Below are 9,551 nucleotides of genomic sequence, written 5' to 3'. Positions count from 1 at the left end.
AATTGAGGGGTTTTGCCAATTGTGTGTGTGTTTTTAGATTTGTGTGTGGAGTTCTGAGAATATGAGGCACTTGCAGGAAATGGGCTGCCAACTCTCATGCATTCAGCATGAGACTCACGCAATTGAGCTAATTCACGCCACACTCCTGATTTCTCACGCTGATGTGTCAAGCCTGAAAGATGATTTTATCTATAGGTCTATCTGTTGAGGCACTCGCGATCCACTAGTTTTACAGCAAATTAGTTAAAATATCCTGTAATCTTATCTAGAGCGAGCGTGCATGTGAGACAGACAACAACCCAACCCCCCACCACCACCACCACCACCACCACCACCACCACCACCACCACACACACACACACACACACACACACACACGCTGTTGGAGAAATCTCACGCCAAGCTAAACTGAAAAGTTGGCTGCTCTGCTGTTGGGCAGATTCCATCTTACCAAAATATTCTAGAATACAATACTTCATGACATTTTTTTGATTGACAATTATATTAGTGCTATAATTGCAATAATACATTGCCCTATACTTTTTAACATATATTTATATCCCCTTGGCCAACTTTTAAAATCACTTGGACTCAGTTTTCACTTATGCAGATGACACCCAGGTTTATATACATTCAAAACCTGATGTAAATGTGGCTGCGTCTCATCTTTCCTCTTGTATTTCTGAGATAAAAGAATGGATGTCTAGAATTTTTTTTATGCCTAAACAGTGACAAGACAGAGGGAATGCTCATTGGTTCACCTCACCAGCTACGGAAGGCTGATCCCCCACTTTTAAAGCAGAACTAAGTAACTTTTTTTACCTTAACTGAACAGCTTTGGAGTCATTGTAATGTTAATATTACTGATTTCGTGTTGAATGGTGATCATCTCGCACCCCCCTGGTGCCTGTGAGCCGCAAAACCACCCTTGCAACTTTGGGCCGGCGGCTCGCCGGCCTCAGTGTTAGGAAGTATCGTGAGATTTCAGGTCTCGCGAGGTAACGAATTGCTTTACGGCACTATACACGCATGCGTACACGCCCCCGGCCATCCAGGAGCCGGCTAGCTATAAGAAAAAGGTAACGCTAGATATTGAATTCTTCAAGTTTTCGTGATGGCTGATGTAAAAGAAGAAGAAGACAGCTCGGAAGTGTTTATCAGAGAAACAAAGAAGAGAAACGGACCGGCTTTTTCAGAATAGAGAGAACTGAAAGAAAGCGAAGCCTGCAAAACCGATGCTGACCTGGCCTTCTTGCTGTTGCACTTGTAAGTATCTTTATAATAAACTGTGTTTAATGTTTGTATTTCTTGTAATTGTGACCTCGGGAGTCGGGATGTTTGCTATTGTCTGTTTTTTTTTTTATTATATTATGCTCGCTGTCTGTTACCGGCTTACTAGTACGTTAGATACTGTAACTTATGGCTCTTTCAGACTGCACGATTTTCAAAGTAGTCAGGTCGCTGCTCTTTTCACACTGCATGACTATCTTGGCCAGCATTCAGTCGCTGCTGTGTTCACACTGGACGATGGATCGGCGACAGAAGGTTTCACACTGCATGACTTTAGAAAAATCGCCGACGGACTCTGTCTAGCACGCTGCACGCAAACTACATTTCACAACAAACACGCGTGAGATATGAAAAGGAAACAACGCGCGACACCACACGTGCAAGACCGGAGTTCTCACGTGAGACTTTTTTTTTCGACCCGGTTGTGGTACAGCTGGTGAAACAGACACGAGTGCTCCTGCCAAATTTCTACTAATTTTTCTTCCATTTATTGTGTCCAAATAGACCAAGAAGAAGCTTTTTTTGTTGAAACAATGCCATATCATGTTGATATGTGATCTATAACTCCTCCCCAAACTCCCTGCTGCTCTGTATCTTGCTCTCTCACTGGCTGCCGGTGATCGCCGATGTAGTTTTCAGTCAAAACACTTTTCACACAGCAGGATTTTGAATCGCCGACAGGTCCAGATATTTAGCATGCCAAATATCTCACGGGCGTCGGCGACTCGTCGGTGATTCTCTCAGTTCGCGTCTTTGTTCATTCACACTGCGTGATTGTCACTCGCGTGAACGAGCGCCGATTTGCCTGTGATTTCGGGCATTTGTCGGCGATTTCTCAAAACCTGTCGGCGAGCCAAAATCGTGGCTAAAATCATGCAGTCTGAACTCGGCATTAGATGTTAGCATTTTCATTAGCAAACAAACTTGCTTGTTTTCTGTAAGTAAGTGTTTTGTCCGTTCCTCTATCAGGGTTTATTTGTGTTTCTCAGATCGCCTATAAATCGATATGAAATTCTACAAATTATGCATTAGTTTAGCTTGTCGTCAGCCTCAGAATTAGTAACGTTATACTGTGCTGCTGACTTGATAATGCATAAACCGACACTAGAGCTGCTAGCTAATAATGCAACTTTTTTATATTTATTTACCCACATTTACACAAACAGAACTATAAGTAAACGAGAAATTGCATTGCAACTTCACACATGCAACTCCATCTGTGCTATTTTGACCTTGTCTATAAATGATATGTTGATAAAAGATTGATACATTTTCTTTTTCATTTTTAGCTACAAGCGTTGGCAAGTGTTATCAACTCCGAGGCACCCCAGACCACCAGTACCACCGGTCTCAAGCTTCAATAATAAAATAAACAAACTTGTAATAAACAAATTAAACGTGTTTGACTTTCTTTGGTCAATCGTTACGATAGACAACTCGGATCACCAGAAAAATGATGAATGTAACGTAACATGTATTTTGATAATGCATAATCAAAGTAGCTATAGCTGTAGGCTAAACTAAAAATAAATAAATAGCGGAAATATTTCTTATAGTATTATTGATTTTTAACCATAATGTTACTGATAACGTTTGGTAACACAATAAAAATATACACTATCTCAACATAATAATATTGTTCTGAGAATCATACCTCAGTGGACATGGCTCGGGCGTCAGTTTGGTTTGAAATGTGCTGGGGACAGAGACGCATTCGGAAGGGCATTTTCAAAAGTGCTGGGTAACGCATTCATTCTTTTTTCTCTTTCGAGTAGGTAATATTTTGAACGACGATGTCCATAGCTTCCTGATGCACATAAATAAAAATGAGCACAATACAGTGATGGTCCGGCCAGAGGTTCCGCACTCGAATAGTTTTTATTTCCCCCTCATCAAAACCAATAATGTTTATCAGTGGTTGAATTGATATAATGTTTATCAGTGGTTTTATATGTTTTGATGAGTGGGGGAAAATATACGAGAGAGGAATTAGAAACCATGAGAAAAAGGGACACGTTTGTGTGCATTTTTATTTGTGATTTCACCGGAAAGAATCTCCGCAACGGATTGAAGCGCGTTTCTGAGAGAAGCCAACACATTTCAGTGCTAGATCGCCTGTTATTTAACAAACAAATGAAACGAATGCTGTTAACTGGAGATGTTTTATTTGCATTGGTACATCTGTGCCGCGAGATGTTTCAAAAGTGGTGGGGACAAAATCCATTTGTTCGCCGGCTTCTCTGAAAACAAATTCACATGGCCTGCCTGAACGAGATGGGAGGGGGAGTTGACAACGAGTTTACGACAGTTTTCTCATGTATATATACTCCGAAACTGTAGGGGGAGCTCGAGAGAGAAACCTGCGAGAAAACAGCAAAGAAGTTTCCAGTCTTACTGAGCGCTGCTTTAATGAAGAAGGTTCTACACTTCAGACAAAATTAAAAAATCTGGGGGTGATATTTGATAACCATTTGACATTTGTTCCTCACGTTCAGAGCACTGTCAGGACATCATTTTTTCATCTCAAAAATATAGCCAGATTGCGTCCCATGTTGTCCCTTCCAGTGGCTGAAAAGCTAATTAACATTTTTGTTTTTTCTCGTATCAATTACTGTAATGCTTTGTTGGCTGGAGTTTCAAAAGCTACCCTTAACAAACTACAGTTGGTACAAAATTCTGCCGCTTGAATTCTGTCTGGAAACAGGACAAGGGATCATATTACTCCAGTATTGGAATCTTTACACTGTCTCCCTGTCAGATTCCGTGTTGATTTTAAAATCTTAATGCTTACTTATAAGGCCTTGCATGGACTGACTATTTAACTGAACTTTTAACACCCTACACACCAGCACGAGAACTCCGTTCTTTGGAAGCTTGCTTTTTAATTGTGCCGCATACCCGACTAAAATCCATAGGTGATATAGGGCCTTTTCGTTTAATGCTCCCAAACTCCGGAATTCCATGCCTATTGAGATTAGGCAAGCAGAATCTCTTAGTGTTTTTAAATCATTACTTAAAACGGATATGTTTAGGGTAGCTTTTACTTAATTGTTGATAACAGTTGTATTATTATTATTAATCCTATATTTCATAATGTTTTTATCTCATATTTTATATCATTGTTTGTTTAAATTGTATGTTTTATTATGTTTCTATATTTGTGAAGTGCTTTGAGATACTTTTTAAAGGTGCTATATAAAATAAAGTTTATTATTATTATTATTATATTATAATAAATGTTACTTTATTTGTTAGGGATGCCAGACTGTCTGACTTTCTTCCTATCTACTTAATCTCAGGTAATCAGTTTTCACTGTTGTCTTTGGTCAGTTTAATGGGGAATTCGTAATAGATTTGGATTATGAATTATGCAGAGATGCCAACTTTTTCAGTTTATCTTGGCTTGAGACTTCTCCAACAGCGGGTGTTTGGGGCGGGTTGGGGGTGATTGGGTTGCCTCTTGCTTACCTCTCTGCTGGCGTGCGCGGTTAGGAGCTCAACCTCTGTCTCGCATGCACGCTCGCTCTAGATAAGATTACAAGATATTTTACAAGATACACAAGATTAGACAAGATAATAGTTTACTCACAATTTCAAACTGATAAAATTCTTTAGAGTTTGGCATAACTACAAAATATTTTATTCATAAAGTGTATAAAAATGCCAATGTGGTTTTACAATTTTACTATGTCTTTTCTTGGTCCAGGTCTAATACTTTTAAATTTCCTCAAAGCACACATAATCAACTTTTATGCAATTTTTGGGTTATTGCTTAAAACAAGTGCAGGGTGAAAACACAAACATCCGCATCGATTCTAAAAATGTGCATAAAACCCTTAAGTTCTTAGTTGAGGAGCATAATTGTTTTATTCAATTAGCACATGCACAAAAACTATGATGGAAATTTACCCAATAATTTCTTTGATCCACAACAAAAAACTTTGCATCAACAGAGTATGTGATTGTATAACGGGACTAACCAGCAGGTCAAAGTCTTCTCATCAATATGGTTTGGGTAAAATTACCTCCCAGAATGTCTCAGGTTACGTATGTTAACCCGAGACGCTGCATAATGACTTTCATGCTTTGGGAACGCTTCCGCGTGAGCCAGTGTCCGAAACAGGTCAACAACACACACCAATATGATTGAATGAATGTACACTCTTAAAATGGATGTGTTAAAAACAACACAACCTGTGTTATATCTTAACACACCTGTGTGTCTAGTTAAGGACAACACATTTTGTGTTACTTTTAACTCAACCAGTGTGTTATTGTTCTTAACACAGGGAGTGTGATTTCACGAAGTTTGCACTTTGAATTAGATTAAAATGTAGCAACTGACAAAATATTGTGTGTAAATAAGTTTTATTTACACTGGTGCACTGTTATAAAATGATTTTGTAAATAACACAACCTGTAAAAAGAGATGTTAAAAATGACACATGCTGTGTAGATTTTAACACATATAGTGTGTGTGCTTTGGGACAACACATTTTGTGTAGATTTTAACACATGCTGTGTAGATTTTAACACATGTAGTGTGTGTGCTCAGGGACAACACATTTTGTGTAGATTTTAACACATGTTGTGTAGATTTTCACACGTTTTGTAGATTTTAACACATTTAGTGTGTTTGCTCAGGGACAACACATGTTGTGTCAAATTTAACACACAACCTGTGTTGTTTCTTTACACATCTCTGTGTTTATAAGGATTACACATTTTGTGTTACATTTAACACAACTAATGTATTAGACAGCAGTGTTGTTGAAACCTTTTACACACTAATGTGTTATAGTAACACAACTTGTGTCAGATATGCGTCACATGTGACTGTAGTCGGAGAGTATTTGCCAGAGTTACTTCCCGTGTGCTTACAAAAGTGTTTGGATGAACACTGACACGTATTGGTAACTTGTGTTTATGTAGTCCAGTGATGTTTAATAGAGTTTGTTTGAACATTTGGATGTTTTAAACATCATTATTCTACATAGACAAGCTCTTATTGAGAATTAACAAAGGTTTGATGTTTTATTTCAGTTTTATTTCAAGTCACCAGAATCGTGATTAATGACTCCTTTATTTGGGCTCTTGACCCTTTACTCTTATTTTAGTGTTTCTCTGCCTGCTGTAACTGTATTATTTTAATAAAATACATCTGTTATGGTGACAGAAAATATGATCAGATGGTTCTTGATGATGTCATAATCAGCAAGTTATGAGCAAGTTTTTGAGTATATGGATGGTGTGCTTTATTTTATTGATTTATTGTTAGTTCTGAAAGTTTTGTGAAACTACATCCAGCAATCAAAAAGTGCAGAATGACAAAAAAAGTTTTAAGCTACGGCAGAAACCAGTCAAATACAGATACCAAGAATCAGCGTATGGATCTCAATAATGGTGACAAACGAAAAATTTCATGCCGCAATGCATGCTGGGACTTATGGATGAGCTTTATACTAGAGACACGAAGCTTTGCCACCATTGTTGAGAGTCATATGCTGATTCTTGATGTCTGTTTTTGACTAGTTTCTGCTGCAGCTTTAAACTTTCTCTAAACATATTTTTTAAAGAATTATAACATAAGGTAGCGTACATTATAATATCATGTAAACACTGAGTATCTGTAATCAAATATAAGTTATCTCTTAAACATCAAACTTCTCTTGCTATGTTAAGAAACATCATGCTGAAAAATGATCATTTAATGATCTTTTTCCTCAAAATAATTTCAACTGTTTCAGATGTGCAATATAAATACACAGAAACAGCAAACAGAGAAACGAATGGTAAAGGGTGAAGGGTCAAGAGCCCAAATAAAGCTGCCACTAATCACGATTCTGGTGACATCAAAACAAACATTCAATGAATCGTCAACACAAAACCTGGTAATTCTCAATAAGTGTTTCTGTAGACGTCTGACAGAAATAAATTGTTTGTTATAATAAATTATTTATTAATAACAAGTGAAATCAGCATTTGAAAAAAAACATTGAAACCGAGGCATGATGTGATTGGCTGCCAAAAACACTCATTAATCTGAAGTATTTTTATGAATTAAGAGTTTATTTATTTATTGTAATGTATTGTTTCATTTATTTTAGAGCTTGTTATGGGATACCATATAAAATATACTACCTCTAATTAGGTTCTTAAACACAAACTTCCCTCCACCCATTAAAATTCTATCCAGTTACATTTTAACACACATTGTGTGTTAAAACCTACACAACTTGTGTCAAAATACCATCAACACATGATGTGTGTTGTTTTTTAACACATCTCTTTTTAGAGTGTATGGATGTGGTGACGTAGCGCATCATGAATTTCATAAATAATGAACTGTGAACTATGACCGAAGTTGAGAAATGGGACAATCGGAGATTGAAGAGAGATAGATGATTATAATGCTTACAGTCTGCCCCCTCAAGGACTGACCTTGCTTGCTTCTTATCCATGCACAATTGATGCGAGTCATCCGGGCTAATAAAGCGGAGGCATGGGCATCACACTTTCTGACAGACAGACTAACTTTATATTTCTTTCACACTCACAGGATTGAAAGCAGACAGGCGCTCAATACAAATATTGCTTCTGAAGACAAAGAAGCTGTTGACGCACATTTTTGGCATCTGTATGGACTTGTTGACGTGCTACGCTACATAAACATCCATCACATTGCCATGTGTGGGACACATATCCCCGAACCTTGTTTACTTGGTATATGTCAGTTCCAAAAATCAGAGTCTCTGTTCAGTCAACCCAGATAATCCCTGCGTCTCAATGTCCATACTATCCATCCTTAACAGTATGTGAGATTAAAATAAGTGTGTCCCAAAGCATAGTATGTTGAAAAGAGTATGCTAGAAGTCCCCAGATGGTCTACTATTTCCGGTCGATTTTCGAAGTGTGGATTCGTGCTCACTATAAAGGCTAATATTGTAAGAGGAACTACAAACACGAATAAAGAGTGTTAAAAAACTACAAAACATGGCGGTTATGCTCGGCCGACTGTGAGAGGTTTAGATACAGGTCTGAGTGACTAATCAAAGTTTAACCTTTTAGAAAAAATATATTTCATGTTATCCGTGTTATATTTCATCTGCAATAACAATGTGGACTTTTATAAAGATTTGTTTGACCATTAACTTTTAAATGTATCATTATGCATTAATATAATAAGGAGAGTTCTCCACATGAAAGACCCGTGACTGCAGATCTCAGAAGTGCTACTGCATTTCTTTCTGATACGGTAGGAAATTGAATTAAATTAAGGCCCCGTCCACACTACTGCTTTTTCGTTTAAAAACGGAAACCTTTTGCTACGTTTGCACCTCCCGTCCAGACTAAAACGGGAAAAACGAAGACCTAAAACGAAGAAGTTTAGAAACGCTGCAGCTCCGTTTTGTGTTTTGAATCTTCGGAGGGCATTTTAGTGTAGACGAGACAAAACGGAGGAGTTTAGAAACGCTGACGTAGAGGCTGACGCTCGGCTCTATGATTGGGGGCCCTATCTTGCACCCGGCACAAATGACTTTATACACGAACGCATGTCTCATTCCTATTTTGCACGCGCGCAAAGCGGGATGTTCCCCTCCACAGACGCACGTCCGTAAACTAGGAAATGAACTTGCGGTCCCTGGGCGAATCGGCGCAAAAAGGAGGCGTGTTTCGGCGCAAACATTCCCTGGTGCTATTTTACACTTCCAGAAAACAATTGCGCCACTGACCAGAAAAAACCTGGTCTAAAGTCAGTGGCACGTTGCGCGTTGTTCATGGTGCTATTTTAAGCACGTATGCTTGGCCATAATGTAGTGGGTATACACAACGCGCATACACTGATTCTCTCATCAACACAGATGCAGTTGTTTCTCCCATACAACGTCACCTCTCTGTCTTTCACTGTCCTGACAAGATCGTCGGTCTCATAAACCCAGCCTGGTAAACCCGCCGTTATAATAACAATCCGTCATGCAACATGCGCACCTGTTCTTAAAGGGTATGTTGGATGGCGCTCGGATTGGTTTATTTCATGTTACGCCCAAACCACACCTATGAATAATGAAGCTACTTCAGACCAACCCCTTTTAGATTTGTGCCAAGAGGCATTTATCCCGCCGGGAAAATAGCAACAGCGCCGGGACCCGCCCACAAAGTTACTTGCGCCATGCGATTTGACACTTGCGTTTCAGATCGTTAAAATAGGGCCCTGGGTGTTAGCAGTCACGACATTTCCTTCCCTGATTCGCCAACCACTG

The sequence above is a fragment of the Pimephales promelas genome, chromosome 9 (genome assembly GCF_988280905.1).
Source record: "Pimephales promelas chromosome 9, fPimPro1.hap1.1, whole genome shotgun sequence".
Taxonomy (NCBI): domain Eukaryota; kingdom Metazoa; phylum Chordata; class Actinopteri; order Cypriniformes; family Leuciscidae; genus Pimephales; species Pimephales promelas.
This window is presented reverse-complemented; position numbering follows the sequence as displayed.